This window comes from Dreissena polymorpha, chromosome 1 (genome assembly GCF_020536995.1).
Source record: "Dreissena polymorpha isolate Duluth1 chromosome 1, UMN_Dpol_1.0, whole genome shotgun sequence".
NCBI lineage: Eukaryota > Metazoa > Mollusca > Bivalvia > Myida > Dreissenidae > Dreissena > Dreissena polymorpha.
Genome location: NC_068355.1, coordinates 184,950,425 through 184,969,078, shown reverse-complemented (window position 1 = coordinate 184,969,078; position 18,654 = coordinate 184,950,425). Strand labels below are relative to the sequence as shown.

Sequence of the window (18,654 nt, the reverse complement as noted above, 5' to 3'; positions counted from 1 at the left end):
TTTTGTTGATTTTTATTCAATAAATTGATTTTCAAACTATATTGCAATGCCATCTGAAAGATAACAAATACACAATCTTTTTTTTTTCGACCGCCTGACGGATACTTTCACTGAAATTTTTTGTAAACCAATAAATAACAAGGGCTGTTTGTAAAACATGCATGCCCCCCATATGGGCTCTCAGTTGTAGTGACAGCCATTGTGTAAATAAGTTTTTTGTCACTGTGACCTTGACCTTTGACCTAGTGACCTGAAAATCAATAGGGGTCATCTGCGAGTCATGATTAATGTACATATGAAGTTTCATGATCCTAGCCATAAGCTTTCTTGAGTTATCATCAGGAAACCATTTTACTATTTCGGGTCACTGTGACCTTGACCTTTGACCTAGTGACCTGAAAATCAATAGGGGTCATCTGCCAGTCATGATCAATATACCTATCAAGTTTCATGATCCTAGGCATAAGCGTTCTTGAGTTATCATCCGGAAACCATTTTACTATTTCGGGTCACTGTGACCTTGACCTTTGACCTAGTGACCTGAAAATCAATAGGGGTCATCTGCTAGTCATGATCAATCTACCTATCAAGTTTCATGATCCTAGGCATAAGCGTTCTTGAATTATCATCCGGAAACCATTTTACTATTTCGGGTCACCGTGACCTTGACCTTTGACCTAGTGACCTGAAAATTATTAGGGGTCATCTGCTAGTCATGATCAATCTACCTATCAAGTTTCATGATCCTAGGCATAAGTGTTCTTGAATTATCATCCGGAAACCATTTTACTATTTCGGGTCACAGTGACCTTGACCTTTGACCTAGTGACCTCAAAATCAAGAGGGGTCATCTGCAAGTCATGATCAATGTACCTTTGAAGTTTCATGATCCTAGGCCTAAGCGTTCTTGAGTTATCGTCTGACAACCACCTGGTGGACGGACCGACAGACCGACAGACAGACTGACCGACCGACATGAGCAAAGCAATATACCCCCTCTTCTTCGAGAGGGGCATAAAAAAGGAGAGGCCTAATAAAACACACAATTATCACTCCTCCAGGTGCAGTATCCTACAGCTAGGTGCGAACACGGATTTGTTTTATACACGGCATTTAAAAAGAAAAAACCTGTCGGGGACATGTGTGTACAATATATGTTGAAATTTAAAACAGATACTCTCGTATATCTGCCAACAATGCTAATAATCCCATATTGCTATAATGGCTGTGAAGATTAAACATGTAAGGTAAGAAAATTGTACATCACCGCGTTTCACCATGAATGCCGTGAGTCGCAGTGAATCAGCATGGAGATTCTATTTATAGCATTTGCGGTGATCATGCTCGACCTGGCGTGATAAAGCGTGCAAGATCGCGGTGATTTGTCACCCAATATAGTTAATGACCACCGCGTGTTGGTTATTGCGGCAAAAATCGCGCGTCGCGTAGTGTACTACACCGCTTTAAAGCCATATATTTGACCTTTGACCTTGAAAGATGACCTTGACCTTTCACCACTCAAAATGTGCAGCTCCATGAGATATGCATGCATGCCAAATATCGAGTTGCTATCTTCAATATTGCAAAATTTAACATTTGACCTTGAAGGATGACCTTGACCTTTCACCACTCAAAATGTGCAGCTCCATGAGATATGCATGCATGCCAATTATCAAGTTGCTATCTTCAATATCACAAAATTTGACAGTTGAACTTTGACCTTGACCTTTGACCTTGAAGGATTACCTTGACCTTTCACCACTCAAAATGTGCAGCTCCATGAGATACACATGCATGCCAAACATCGATTTGCTTTCTTCAATATTGCATAATTTGACCTTTGAAATTGAAGGATGACCCTGATCTTTCACCACTCAAAATGTGCAGCTCCATGAGATACGCATGCATGCCAAATATCAAGTTGCTATCTTCAATATTGCAAAATTTTACCTTTAACCTTGACCTTTGACTTTGAAGGATGACGTTGACCTTTCACCACTCAAAATGTGCTGCTACATGAGATACACATACATGCCAAATATCAAGTTGCTATCTTCAATATTGCAAAAGTTATGACCAATGTTAAAGTTTTTGGACGAACGGACAGACGCCATATATTTGACATTAGACCTTGAAGGAAGACCTTGACCTTTCACCACTCAAAATTTGCAGCTCCATGAGATTCACATGCATGCCAAATATCAAGTTGCTATCTTCAATATAGCAAAATTAGACCTTTGACCTTGACTTTTGACCTTGAAGGATGACCTGGACCGTTAACTTTCACCACTCAAAATGTGCAGTTCTATGAGGTACACATGCATGCCAATTATCAAGTTGCTATCTTCAAGATTGCAAAAGTTATGACTTATGTTTAAGTTTTTGGATGGACAGACAGATGCCATATATTTGACCTTTAACCTTGAAGGACGACCTTGACCTATTACCAATCAAAATGTGCAGCTCCATGAGATACACATCCATGCCAAATACCAAGGGATATCTTCAATACTGCAAAAGTTATGGCCAATGTTAAAGTTTTTGGATGGACGCACAGACTGACAGACAGTTCAACTGCTACCGGTGGCATTAAAAAGGGAAAAACAATAAAAAGTTGGGGGGGGGATTCTGGGCTGGGGCCTGGAGGATGTTTTGGGTGAAGTCCATGTGGTATGTCAGGTAAGCGTTGTTTTGTAAAAGTATGAATCAAATCTGATCCTTAATAAAGAAGAAATGGCAATTTAAGCAAAATTTATTTATTTGACCTTGAGAGTCAAGGTCATTCAAAGGTCAAGGTCTAATTCAACTGGCCAGATACAGTACCCTTATGATAGTAAGAAAGTGTTTGAAGTTTGAAAGCAATAGCCTTGATACTTTAGAAGTAAAGTGCATATAAACACAAAATTTATCAAAATATTGAAAGTTACTTAAAAAAAGGGCCATAATTCTGTCAAAATGCCAACCAGAGTTATGCAACTTGTCCTGTACAGTCCCCTTATGATAGTTAGCATGTGTTCCAAGTCTGAAAGCAATAGCCATGATACTTTAGGAGTAAAATGGACCAAACACAAAACTTAACCAAATGTTCAATTCTCTTAGTATAAAAGGGGCCAAAATTCTGTCAAAATGCCAGTCAGAGTTACATAACTTCGCCTGCACAGTCCCCTCATGATAGATAGTAAATTTTGCAAGTATGAAAGCAATAGCTTTGATACTTTAGGAATAAAGTGGACCTAAACACAAAACTTAACCATATTTTCAATTTTCAAAGTATAAAAAGGGGCACAACTCTAAAAATAATGCTGACAGAGTTATTCAACTTGACATACAAAATTGTGTTGTTGCCATAAAGAAGTATTCCAAGTTTTAGTTAATTATCTTTGATAGTGTTCAAGTTATTTGACTTAATAAACAAGAATATCAGTGAAACTGATGGATGCTCCCCGATGATGCGCTTTGTCAATATATGTGTTAATAAACACTTTAAAAAATCTAGTATTAGCCTCAGTGACCTTGACCCAGTGACCTCAAACCTCATCAAAAGGTAGAGGTCCATGCAAGGTACCTACATGCCAAATATGAAAGCGATTGGTTAAGTATTTAAGGTGCTATGAGAAACGGTAGCAATAGTGTGCCAGAAGGAGCTCTATTATTAGCCTCGGTGACCTTGACCCAGTGACTGCAAACCTCATAAAAAGGTAGAGGTCCATGCAAGGTACCTACATGCCAAATATGAAAGTAATTGGTTAAGTATTGAAGGCGCTATGAGAAACGGTAGCAAAAGTGTGACAGAAGGAAGTCTATTATTAGCCTCGGTGACCTTGACTTTGACCCCAGTGACCTCAAACCCCATCAAAAGGTAGAGTTCCATGCAAGGTACCTACATGCTAAATATGAAAGCGACTGGTTAAGTATTAAAGGCGCTATGAGAAACGGTAGCAAAAATGTGACAGAAGGAAGTCTATTATTAGCCTCAGTGACCTTGACCCCAGTGACCTCAAACCTCATCAAAAGAGAAACGGTAGCAAAAGTGTGATGGAATGAAGGAATGAAGTAAGGAACTACTAACTGGCAACTATATGCTCCACTGAAAATATTTTCGAGTAGCATAAAAACTTTCACCAACGCCAACGGCGACGCTGACGCAGGGGCTAGTAGTATAGCTCTCATTTTTCTTCGAAAAGTCAAGCGCACAAGAGGGTCAACACACATCCTTGTTGACTGCCAGTACTAAGACAATTTTGGTGGGAATAGCAGTTAATTACAGGCTTTTTCCACTCCATTTTGGGAAAACGCCACACTGGAATTTTGGGAATTTCGCGTCGTGAAAATCCCCATTTTGGGAAAAAAATTAATCACAAAATTGGCTAGATTGGGAAAAATTATCGCATGTAAATAGTGTTTCAAAGAAGCCGTTAACTGGTAAATAACGACTATTTTGATAACTTATTATTAAAATTATACAAAATATTATGAACATGTGTTATAAGTGCAGGTTTTTTAATCTGAATTTGGGGAAAAGGCCTGACCTTTTTTTTTGTGGTGAAAAAAATTGCGCGAAGCGCCGGATTTTGAGGAAAATAAGGAAAGTCTTAAATAATCATATTTTACAGTTTTCAAAACAAATTCAAGGCAACAAATAATTTAATTATGCAATACTTTCTATTTCTACACTGGAGCAGGTAAACTCATATATTTTATGGTAAAAAAAAAAAAAAAAAAATTGGGGGGGAGGGGATTTTTTTTTTTTCAATAGGGAAAAAACAACCAGATTTGCATTGGGAATGGGGCAGAATTTCGGACCTTTGGCATAGGGCGGAAAAAGCCTGAATTAAGATTGCATCCGTTTTCTGAATAAGTGCCTCTTGACTTACTTCATAGAAAAAACATGTAGAATGCAATTTAGCACAAATCTTTCCTCATCACTGCCTTGTCATGATAGAGATAAATTATTATGTATATTGGGCACCTATAATACATATCTATGTGAGCTGGTAGTGTGTTGGGTAGTTAAGCAGGACTTAAAAAAACATGATGAGACATACTTGCACAAGAAACAGCTTTTAATATACCATGTATTGTATTGTACAGTCTGTAATTGGTCACTATAGCCTAATGTGCACACATTATGTTCTTTGGTTAACAGTCAAAAGAAAATAAAGTACCAACTGAACAATTGTCATGATTTCAGATTAGCAATGGAAAGTGCTATTAAACTAAAAATCTGATCCAATTTTGATCCAGGCTAAGTTCTGACTGGCCTTGAAGGTATACAAGAGGTCCTAAGGCGCTAATCTAAGGCTTTCAGACTAAAGCGTTATGAGCAAGTGGTTTTCGCAAGGTTTTACTTTTTTTTAAAGAAAACTACCCCAGCACCTTGCAGCCATTTTTTTAAAACAACAACATAATCATGCCAAGAAATAATTACAACACAATTTGTGTTAATGTGTTTATTAACTTTCACAATGAGTGTGTTACTGAAAACAAATGTGACTGCTGGAGTCGTCAAATTGTATTCCTATAGCCACAAAAGAGAACTGATGCACCTCATTGCTGTCTTGTTTTTTTAAAGGACATTAAATGACTTTCACTACGCATATGAATTATTATATTTTATCTTGATAAATAACTAACAATAGCCTACTGCAGTTTTAGTTACACTGAAATCCTGGTGTCAGTGGTACTTTCAAAGCGGACTTAAGATAAACCTTAAAGAGAATTTCTGTGGAATTCACTGCAATTAACTGCAAATCTGAGGATTGAGTAGTTTTTTCAAAGCTCTGCATATAAATTTTGTGAAGATTGTTCAATAACTTAATTTTACACTTATTCACATAAATATGCGCACTTATTTAGGTTTAACAAAGTTAGTTTGTTAAACTATTGTATGCAATTTTTTTTTTTAAGTGAACGCAACATAGAGGACAATATATTTATTCCCTATAGTAAGTTAGACTTAAAATAAAATGATGCATTTTTCAAATTTTTGGCTTTTCTAGGGATCTAGTTTTAAACCCCAAGTGATTCAGTTGTGAATTCTTCCAAGATATCATTGTGATTTATGTTGCGGCCAAGTTTCATGAAGATTGAGTCACACCTCTACAGAGTTCACAAGGTGATAATTGATGACGCAAAAGGCTAGAAAGAGGATGGACAAAAGGGAATAACACAAGCCGTGTCTTTGTGTGAATGCACTCGTAATTGACAGCACTCAATGAGTAATTTGAGATGCTTATAGATGCTGATAGTCACTTCATGACAATATTTAAGCACCTTGATAGGAGCAAGGAGTCTTTTGATTTTGCTTTTTTGCTGGTCTGACACTGAAATGGTTTTAAACAGACCAATAGACAGTACGCCCAAACAAGATGTTATAGTAACAGATAACCCAATATATGATTTATTCTCTTTATAATACTGTGTTACTATAGCAACTTTTAAACATAGAAAACACATCATAATTCATGAATTATTTAGACAGACATTTGAATATCAGATGTATTGGAACAATTTGTCCAACCATTGTCCAATGTAGTTGTAACATTATACACATATTTTTTATTACCACAAGCAAGTTTGATTATGACAACACACATCCTGTTTTTTTCGACCCCGATTTATGGGTAAGACATTCCTGTCAACTGGCACCCATCATCATCGTCATCATCATCATCATTATCATCATCATCAACATCATCATCATCATCATCATCATAACCCCCATTATCATCATCATTGTCGTCATCATAATTTTCACCGTCATTCTCATCATCGTCATCGTCAGCATCATCATCAACATCATCATCATCAACAACATCATCATCAACATCATCATCACCGCCATCATCATCATCATCATCATCATCATCATCATCATCATCATCATCATCACTGCCATCATCATCATCAACATCATTATCATCATCATCAATATAATCATCTTTATTATTATCATCATCATCATCATTATTTTCATCATCAACATCATCATTATTATCATCATCATCATCATCACTAGGGCTGTAACGATATATAATGAATATTAGAATTACTCGAATATGGCTGTGGACAAATCGTATTCGTTATTCGCCACCTCCCGAACCGAATATTTGACAAATACAAACAATGTGGTTTCGAATTTGAAAGTTTAATCATCTTATCTTACCTTACAAATGAAGGTTCATACAATAAACCCCTATATTTAAATAATCTTCTCCTTATTACGCATTTTTCATCATGTTTACCCCACCCACTATGTTGCACAGTGAGATTATCAACAAAAATGGCGGGCAACAGTTGAATATTTAAGACATTGAATTGAAAAATCTTTTGATGGTTGTTTAATGTTTATTTTGGTAAATACAAGTGATTTGATGTCAAAAGGATTAGCAGATGGAATTTCTTTTTTGTTTATCTTTACGACAATGATTGTGCAACTTATCAACAAACATGGGGCCTAGCAAAGGGAATGCTATTGATATCGTTGACCCGCCTGCCAAATACATGTCAAGTTGCTTAATTGTTGTAATCAAGGATTTTATTGGTACTAATCATGTTTTCAAAACTGTGCTCAAAGTTTAAGCAGTGCTAGTCAGTGTTTTGTTATTTCAAAGTTTTATATTTCATATTTTAAGTATGCAATGATACTCATTACTCAATTAATCAAATTGACAAATGCTCATAGTTTCATACTATATAATGTCATGTCAAGTTGTCAGTATTACTTTTTTTCAATGAAATTCATATTCGTGAATATATATTCGTATTCGCCACCCTGTATTCGTGATACATATTGTATTCGTGACCTAGTGTATTCATTCCAGCCCTAATCATCATCATCATTGGTATATGTTGTTTTGGGTACATATTGTTTCAATTTATTGAACATGCCTAAACCAATTTGGGTCATTTATTATCTGTCTTTCTAATAGCACGCACCAATTCCACAAAATATTAAAAACAATATTTGTACAAATATTCTTAACTTTCATTGATTGTGAAATCAAAATGTTTCTATATGTTATTGGTCCAAAAGCATGAATTAATGGTTTTTTGTAAAATCCTAGTATTTAGCATATGTGTTCATTCTTTAAATTCTGCTATTTCGATATGACAGAAGTGGTTGCATTTTATTTCATAAAGATGTATATGCTTGATCTTATAAAATTGTTAATTTTATTTTTAACTAGCAATATACATCACCAATGTTTTGTTAGTCACATATGGTGAAGACTGTCCCAGAGGTGGTTGTCACACACTGCTCAATATTCCTTATTATCAAATCAAAACAGGGGACAAAAATATTTATAAATTGCACTCGTCCTGCAGGACAAGTGCATTAAAATTTTCACTCGTCCTGCAAACACATGCACTTGTCCTTCAAATATGTGTGAAAGAAAGATTGCAAAGGACTGATATGACAAACAATGTTTCCTATATCACTGCTAAAATGCTGCTTACTTAGTTATTCATGCCAGCTGATCACAGAAGAAATGTTAACTTACTTTATTTATGAGGAACACAAAATAAATAAATGAAGACAAATTTGTTTTCTAATGCTTGCGTGCTTTCCATTTCGGATGGTTGAACATTGCTCCTGCCCCCTTTAAAGAACGCTCGTATGTCAGACATTTTTCAGATGAAATTTAGACTGGTTTAAAACCGTACTTCGCAGTAAAATAATTCTTTAAAAAAAATCAATACTTACAGTGAATGAAGTCAGATGGTTCCCTGTCAACATAGACACGCAAAGTTTACACCAAAAGGCCAATATTTACTCGGGACACAGTCTCGCATAACAACGCGCACCTGCTGTATGAAATTTACAATTACGATTTCCGGTTCATTCGCGTTCTACTTTCGGAATAGATATGCTTTAAGAAATGATTTTATTTAATGAAAAAGAGTCTTACTGGTCAGAAAATACATATTTTAACATCAGTTTTTTTTCACTCGTCCTGTAGGACGAGAGCTTTAGGGAAATTCACTCGTCCTTTCAAGATTTCACTCGTCAATACGAGCGGACGAGTGGAATTTTTGTCCCCTGCAAAAGGTTATGACTGTGACTTAATCAGTGACATTACAATTTGACCCCAAAGACAGGCCAAATTCAAGGTCAAAATGAGATCAGGTGTACATTGTGTTATAAATGTCATCCTGTCATACATGTATAACAATACTTTACAATACTTTACAAAATTATAATTGCTGCTAGAAAGACAGACAGACAAACAAACAAATGAATGGACAGCAAATGGAAATATACCTCTAACACCAGGAAATGCCAGGAACATGAATATATTGTCATAATAAGGGTTAACCAAGAAATTGGCACATGTGAAAAATGTAAATGCCAAATAAGGTAAATGTTAATATGAAAATAAAGTCAGATGTGTTGAGAGTGGTCAACAACAACACCCATACAAGTATTAAATTTTTGTAGGAGGTGGTTTTGATGCTAGTCAAAATTATTAAATTAGGTTGAACAATAATTTTGAACTTCTGAATGAGTTTAAGTCCCACAGTTGGTCAATGTTATAGTCAAAATAAGGACAGGTGATGTGTGTTGATATTGTTCATAGATAACATCCATGTTAGTATCAACACTTTGTAGGAATCGTAATTGGTGTCCGATGAAATGATTAATTTTTTGTTAAACAAGATATTGGACCCTCTGAATAACTCTGAGCCAAAAGTATGCCAGTGTCAACAGCAACATGAAGTAGGGTTGATGTGGGTGTGTTGATAGTGTTCAAGGACAATATCTATGAAAGTATGGAAGATTTGTAGTAAACATTATTGATATAACCAGTACATGCATATGAAATGTGTCATTTTGTGTTATCCGTGTAGAGATGGAAGGGTGGGTCAAGCAATATGTACCTCCAACATCAGTCAATACCGGGGCATACAAAATATTTTAGGATTGTGTCTGCTCTTAAATATATTAATGTTAGTACAAGACACACTTTGGTGTCACTATTTTTATCAACGGAAATAACAATTGGTAAAGAGCAATAAGCAGAGCTTGTTTATGGAAGGGCATACTTGAATGATGACTGTGGGGAATAGATTGCTAAGTATTGCTATTAAGAATATCCTAGTTCATGCAAACAACTACAACCAAATTAACCCATTTATGCCTAGTGGACTCTCCCATCCTTCTAAATTGGATCAATTTATTTCCAAACTTAGGGATGTCTAGTATATATTATTTCTGTACTTAGAATATTTCTTACAGAAATTTCTTTTAGCAAACAGCGCAGACCCTGATGAGACGCCGCATTATGCGGCTTTTCATCTGAGTCTACGCTGTTTGCCAAGGCCTTTTTTCCAGACGCTAGGCATAAATGTGTTAAACACGATAAAAAGTTTACCACTTTACAGTCATATCAGATAATCGCTTAAAAAAGTTCTATTTATTTGTAGCTCAGGGTTGATACAAACAGGGCAAATTGTTATCAGAAAACACAAGTGGGACTTCCACATTCATCAAAAGCCTTGTAAGGCAAATATTAATCTAATAAAATTATCTACAACATAACATTTTTCCATATTTTAATACAATTACCTTAAGGATGTTTTTTATAGGTTGTTTATATTTGTATGGCAGAGAAGTTTGCCTAACTGCTCCAGATGTATAATTTCGTTGTTACAAACAATAATCCAAATAGAAATTAAAAGACATAGAGTGTGGGTAAATGACATGAACTTAATTACAAAAATAAGATCTATTCCCTGCAATTTTGTTACCTTATAGCAATTACTGTAAAACATTGTGTATAAGGCGCACTTTTTTACCCCCAAATTTTATTTTAAAAACTTGATGCGCGTTATGCACAACTACAGCCATGCCAAGACATTTTTTCCCTGTAAGTTACCCAGTTACGGTAACTCGCATCATTCTGTTCCCCGTTTTTTAAACTGTAACTATATTAATAATTGTGTTATATTTACAATCTGAATATAGATGGACAAACGTTATAAAGTTAACATCAGTATTTTCTATCTTTTTCAGGTACGTACAGAGCATTGAAATCAAATAAATTTGAAGAAGAAAATGAAAAACAAGGAAGCCATTTTCATTTAAATTTTATTGTTTTTTCCCACAATATTATACCCTACTGTACTAGGGTAACATAATTTATTTGGGGGCACTTGTCAATTTACAATAGTATGTCGGCAAGGTCTTTCCTGATATATTTATGATTATTTTTCTTGGTTTTTCTTGCTTTTCAAATGTGTTAATAAAATTGATGTTGTGTTTGTTAACACGTTTTCATATGTCTTGTCAAGCTTGGGGTTGTGATTATCAAGCAATTTGCGTCACCTGTCAAGTTTTGTGTAGCTGGGCTATAATCAAAACACACGAACCGGCAAACAGCTTCACACCTCCATTGTTTGTTTTATTGCCCACCATGTCAGTAATGGTGTTTGAGTTGTTAAAGTCTCCTGTCAATTATAGACACTCGAAAAGAACACATGAGATCAGCAATGTAAATAAAACACGCAATTGTGAATTAGTCATGCGTGAATAACCCCGTGCAAATACCAATCGATAATGTCAGTGTCTTAGTTATACCAAGCACACTAATCCATCCGTTAAGTGTACTCCTCCACGATAAAATCGTGGACAGTTACTTCGGAGACTTCTGATGAAAACCTTGATGGTATCCTCGTGGAAAGTGTGCATTTCATGCATAATTCATTTAAATCGAACATTTATTTTTTCGCGTTATATAATTTAAAAAAACAACACACAAACAAGTTATATTGTTATTGTTAATGTCTTTAAAATAATTAATAATTGAAACAATACAAGAACGCGTGAGATCGGCAATGTAAATAAAACGATTTTCAGTAAGCCTACGGTACGGATTTCCCCCCCCCCCAATTTTTTTTGCTTCAAAAACTTTTTTCCCGATTTTTTTTTCTTAAAAAAGTACATGCGCGTTATACACAAATGCGCCTTATACACAACATTTCACGGTAAGCAATTTACCAAAAGGAAGAAAAAAGGCTGCTCAATGAACGTAATATCAAATTTATACATCACTGTAAAAACTAATTTCTTTGTCAAGGTATGGATGGCCATGGTTTAAATGTAATATGCAGCAAACACATTGACCTGATTGTTGGTTTATCAGTGCCCCAGATAAGCTGCGTCTTTCACACTATTAAAATGTTTAAAAACGCAAAGAAATACAATATCATGCGTATTGAAAACGCAAACAATTTGACTTTCACGCAAATTTGTCAAATTTGATGCGTATGATACAATAGCTTCAATCATTTTTTGGTATTTTCTCTATGGAATTATTATAGTAACGCGGCGAGGCTTGTATTCAGCAAGCGCCTAGATGACAGAGCAGGGAAACAGTCAAAGTTATTCAAACGCTCTGCGGACTACATTTCATAGTTAATTAAAGCGTCCCACCAAATTATTTTTGACGACATACATGCGTTTTCAATCTGACTTAATCCGTCGCTCATTGAGCATGTATTTGTAAAGCGCCTGCACTTTCAGTTTCTATTACGATGCAAAATAAAAATGTCTAAGAAAGGTCGAAAGACGTCCGTGATTGTTGCGCCAAAATATCAGTCGATCACAAAAAAATTCTAACCAGGAAAGCAAGAGCCAATAAGCGCCGAAAGTTTAAAGTTTATGTTATTGACAGTTTCAAGGATTATAGATGTATGAAACATCAGTTTATTTAAGTTAATTATGATAATTTACAGTTAACAGTTTTATTGAATCAATACAAGTGTGCAGCTTCAACAGAAGTAAAGCAGCATTGATTTTAAGATATGCATTTTTAGAACTCATTTCACCCTATTTCAAGAATAAAATCACCCTATTATTCAAAATCAATGGGTGAAAACCCTATTTCCCAAATAATTATCTGGGGCACTGGTTTATGCAGCAAACACATTGACCTGATTGTGGTGTTGTGCAGCAAACACATTGACCTGATTGCTGTGTTTTGCAGCAAACACATTGACCTGATTATTGTGTTATGCAGCAAACACATTGACCTGATTGTTGTATTATGCATCAAACACATTGACCTGCTTGTTGTGTTATGCAGTTATCACATTGACCTGATTGTTGTATTATGCAGTGAACACATTGACATGATTGTTGTATTATGCATCAAACACATTGACCTGATTGTATGATGCAGCAAACACATTGATCAGATTTTGTATTATGCAGCAAACACATTGGCTTGATTGTTGTATTATGCAAAGAACACATCAACCTGATTGTTGTATTATGCAGCAAACACATTGACCTGATTGTATGATGCAGAAAACACATTGATCTGATTGCTGTTTTATGCAGCAAACACTTTGATCTGATTGCTGTATTATGCAGCAAACACATTGATCTTGTTGTTGCATTATGCAGATAACACATTGACCTGATTGTTGTATCATGCAGTGAACACATTAGCCTGATTGTATTATGCATCAAACATGTTTATCTGATTGTTGTATTATGCAGCAAACACAATTTGACCTAATTCAGTTGTATTATGCAGCAAACACATTTGCCTGATTGGTGTATTATGCAGCAAACACATTTAGCTGATTGAGTTGTATTATGCAGCAAACATATTGACCTCCGGGCCCTCTATCAATCAAATCTACCGCCGAATTTCGGCGGCAGTCACCCACCTGAAAAGTATACTTTTTTCCCCTTTTGGGGGGAAAAATTCCCCCCCCCCCCAAAAAAAAATTTTTTTTTTTTATTTTTTTATTGAAAGATGGGTCTCATGATAGTTATATCTCGATTCTATTTCAATTTATTCTTTTCAAACATACTAAATTATGAAAAATGCAATTAAAATAGTGCAAACATGTTCAAATGAAATACTGAGAGAGTAAGTAAAAAAATCCCCCAAAAAGGGAAACGCCGCGAAAATTCCCCCTCCTAAGGGCTGCGGATCCCTTCCCCCAAAGTAGTGTGAGGGCCCTGGACCTAATTTAGTTGCATAATGCAGCCAACAAATTGACCTGAGTGTTGCATTATGAAGCAAATACATTGGCCTTATTTAGTTGTATTATGCAGTGAACAAATCAACCTGATTTAGTTGTATTATGCAGCAAACATATTCATGTGATTTAGTTGTATTATGCAGCAAACATATTCATGCGATTTAGTTGTTTTATGCAGCGAACACATCGACATGACTTTGTTGTTTTATGCAGCTAACGCATTCACCTGTTTTATTGTATTTTGCAGCGAACACATTGACCTGATTTAGTTTTATTATGCAGCAAACAATTGACCTGATTTTCAAAATCTCAATTGAAATAGTTTACATTATTTCATTATCTTTAAGGCTGTCTGGTTAGTGCAGTGCTTGGTACATGCAATTCTCACTTCAGCAACCCGTGTTCAATGCCAGTTCGCAGGGCATGTGAGTTTAGTAGGTTTTCACCATACCAGACAGGTGCGTTTCCTCAGGACACTCCAGTTTCCCCCCCCCCCCCCCCCCCCCCCCACAGCAAAAGACCATACCAAAATTATATAACTTTCGGTTTAATCAAACAAACTGGAAACTGCAGCTTTATATCAAAATTCATTTCCACTTTCTTGAGTCTAGTAATCAAATTAGGTCGGAGTGCTGGGACACACTCTGGGCCTTCACATAATACAGCCTCTGGCCCAGAATGACCTCATAAACTTCAAAATACACACACATTATCTATGATTATGATCATTCATTTTTTTATAACACCCCCACTTCAACTTAGGTAGATCACGTTTGACGGGTTAAACAATGCATGATCATCAGCATGGTTCCCAGTATTTGACATTCCTGCCAATCCCTCTTAAGAGTCATATTTTTGTCTACCTTTAATCTCGATTCACATCACACACACCAGGGTGTAAACAAGAAACCGTGGAAACAGGTGAGGCTCCCCAAAGGTTTTTTGTCACAATATTGCACTATATATTCAGATAAAAGGAAACATCTTGAGGGCACAGTAGTTGGGGGGACAAGAATTGTTTAATAGAAAATTTCAAAGGGCCATTTCTGAGAATAGCAAGGACAAGAATTGTACTATAAGTATAGTTAATGGAAAATTTCAAAGGGCCATAACTCTGTGAAAAATCATCCGACCAGAACCGGCTGATAATATGCACATCTCCTCTTGGTAGTGAAGCTTCCCATAAAGTTTCATTGAATTCCGGTCATTAATTGCTGAGAAATAGCCCGGACAACAACTGTGCACGGGCGGTCGGACACACGGATGGACAGACAAAGCGGCAACTATATGCTCCCCCCACAATTTTTGGGGGGAGAATAATGACAGGATATATTACATATTCTAATCTGATGGGATATAGATCAAACATCATGGAATTTCACATTATTCAAGGATTGGCTACAATATTTTACCATTGGAAATGGACGTGAGATATCCAATTAATGACAGTCCAAGGGAGACAACTCAAAATTTAAAATTTGTACCAAACTTTTACCATTGGAAATGGAAGTGAGATATAACAGTAACGCAAGTCCAAGGGAGACAACTCAAAATTAAAAATTGTACCAAACTTCTCTGTGTGTCCAGGAATTAAAAGTGAATTCACTTCATTGAATTTTAAAAGTTCTTAATGTCTTTATAAAACTGAGATACATACTGCATATACTTTAAGACATGAACTAAAGACGTGAACATGTCATAAACATGCTTTAATGTTAGAGGTTAATTAATGAAAGTTATGGAAAACACATAATTTAAAATTATTTTACTTAATTGATACAAGTAATAAATAACAGGCTTGATAATGACTGGATAATTGCTTAGAACAACTTAATATTGACTGCAGTGAATAATTGTCTAAAATTACAATTTTAAACACAAATTGACAACAGTTAAACACACTGTGTGACACAGTATCAAATATGAATTTCTTCTTAATTGGGTTAGGACTGACATTTTTCAAGTTTTTTAAACTTCTTTCCTTTGGCTTCAATTAAGATGTCAAACAATTATACATGAAATGACAGGCAACACACACTTGACAACAGACAATGACTGACCAAAATAGCATTTGAACCTCAGATGAACACGCAATCTGTGATTGCGCTGCATGCCACTAAGGCTGCGGCTGTTATATATATCAATGTAATCTTACCTGACACGACTTGGCTTGTGATTCTTGACTTGACAACTATCCGAGGCACAGTCACTTCCACCCAAACAGGAGGGAGGTCAGTTCAGGTCCAGTGTATGGCTTGAATTTTATTTCTGCTGATCACTAGACAACCACTTTCACTTCCAACTCAACATGAGGGAGGTCAGTACATGACCAGGGTTTGGCTTGAGTTCTATTTTTGCTGCTCCCTAGACAACAACTGTCACTTCCAACTCAACAGAGGAGAGGTCAGTACAGGTCCAGTGTTTGGCTTGAATTCTGTTTCTGCTGCTCACTAGATAACTATCCCAACCACTGTCACTTCCACCTAAAAAGGAGGGGGCCAGTATAGTGTCATGTGTTTAGCTTGAGTAACATTTCAGCTGCTCACAATATAACTGTTCCAACAACTGTCGCTTCCACCTAGACAGGAGGGAGGTCTGTGAATGTCCAAGTTGGACTCAGGTTCTATTTCTCTTGCGTAAAATGCTTTAGCCCCCTGCTTGCCAAAGTGTCCTCTGTACATCAACTGCGTATTCAAAACAGAAACATAATTTGCTCATTAATTATTTCCCAAAAAGGTAAACACAACTCTGTGAATACATATTATTAATGCCTTAATACCTGTTCAGCTATCAAACACCTTATCAGATTCTCAAATTATGAATAAAAAACCATCTAATTGAAATCAACTAACCAAAATTGCTACCTGATTTAATTGTTTGGGAGGGTGCGGGGAATGCTGCTATCATTGCCACCAATATATTTTAATGTTTAATTAAAGGTTAATTTTAATGTGTTATTAAAGGTTAATTATATCTTATTATAAATCTGAAATCAAATAATATTTATCTCAATCACATACAATCTAGGTTGCTATGTCTGTTTTACAATGTACATCAAGGATACAGGATGTAGAAGTAAAGACAAGTGTAAAATTGCCATATTTTAAGAATGAAACAAGATGTGTTTGTGAAACACAATGTCCCCCTATATGAAGTTTGACCTTGAATGATGACCTTGACCTTGAAGGATGACCTTGACCATTCACCACTCAAAATGTGCAGCTCCATGAGATACACATGCATGTAAAATATAAAATTGCTAGCTTCAATATTGCAGAAGTTACATTACATGAGCAATTTTGACCCATATATTTGACCTAGAAGGATGACCTTGAAATTGACCTTTCACCATTCAAAATGTGCAGCTCCATGAGATACACATGCATGCCAAAATATCAAGTTGCTATCTTCAATATTGCAAAAGTATTCACAGAATAAGCGATTTGGGAAACATATATTTGACCTCTGACCTTAAAGGATGACCTTGACCTTGACCTTTCACCACTCAAAATGTGCAGCTCCATAAGTTACACATGCATACCAAATATCAAGTTGCTATCTTCAATATTGCAAAAGTATTCATAAAATAAGCGATTTGGGCCATATATATTTGACCTCTGACCTTGAAGGATGACCTTGACCTTTTACCACTCAAAACGTGCAGCTCCATGAGATACACATGCATGCCAAATATCAAGTTGCTATCTTCAATATTGCAAAAGTATTCATAAAATGAGCGATTTTGGCCACATATATTTGACCTCTGACCTTAAAGGATGACCTTGACCTTGACCTTTCACGACTCAAATGTGCAGCTCCATGAGATACACATGCATGCCAAATATCAAGTTGCTATATTCAATATAGCAAAAGTTATTGCAAAATGTTAAAGTTGGTGCAAACCAACCAACCAACCAACCAACCAACAGACCAACCAACCAACAGACCAACAGACAGGGCAAAAACAATATGTCCCCCACTACTATAGTGGGGGACATAAAAAATGAAGCTTTAAGAAAATACTTGTGTTTTGTGTCCTTGGCTATTACAGAGCCATATAAATATTGCATTTATCAGTGGCCCTATTGCTTTTGAGATAATTCACTTTGTTTCTTTTTATACTTTATGTCCAGAGCATAATTATGAAAAGATAGTGTACATAGCTTGCTTTGCAATATATTCACCCTTGTCATAAGCTATCCAATGTCAGACAGCACATATGATTTGCTGAGTTTTATTAAAATAATATTTGTTCAGATAAGAAACAAAAATAAAATGCTTAAAGTTAAGAAAGACACTGTTGGCAAGAGAAAAAAAATTGCCAGGGTTTTTTTTAGGGAAAGGGGAAGATGCTGGACGCTGGGTGAAAGGGGAAAATAGAGTGCAAAGAGACATATTTGGGGGAAAAATAAAAACTGTTTTAATCAATGTCTATAACTCATCTACTCTGATTTCAGGCAGGTGTTTTGGGGGGTTGTGGGGTATGGGGCCTTTAGCCCTTATGTGGGGGAAATTTTACGCACAATTTTCTACTTTGGGGGGAAAATACTTACTCTCTCATTATAACATTTGTACATGTTTGCACTATATTCATTGCCTTTTTTCATAATTTAGTACGTTTAACAAGATTAACTTAGAATTGAGATATTATAA

General features: G+C 35.8%; 1 protein-coding gene across 2 annotated transcripts in view; it reads right to left on the bottom strand.

Moving 5' to 3' along the window:
• Positions 1-18,654, bottom strand: part of LOC127864235 (uncharacterized) — a 181,755-nt gene that overhangs the window by 103,046 nt on the left and 60,055 nt on the right. Inside the window, exon 1 of one of the 2 annotated variants that reach the window (XM_052403929.1) lies at positions 16,157-16,670. The exons of the other annotated variant lie outside the window; for it this stretch is intronic. The gene's annotated coding sequence lies outside the window, so the exon portion shown is untranslated. Of the gene's footprint in view, positions 1-16,156; positions 16,671-18,654 lie in introns of those variants that run through there. 2 annotated transcript variants of the gene reach the window in all.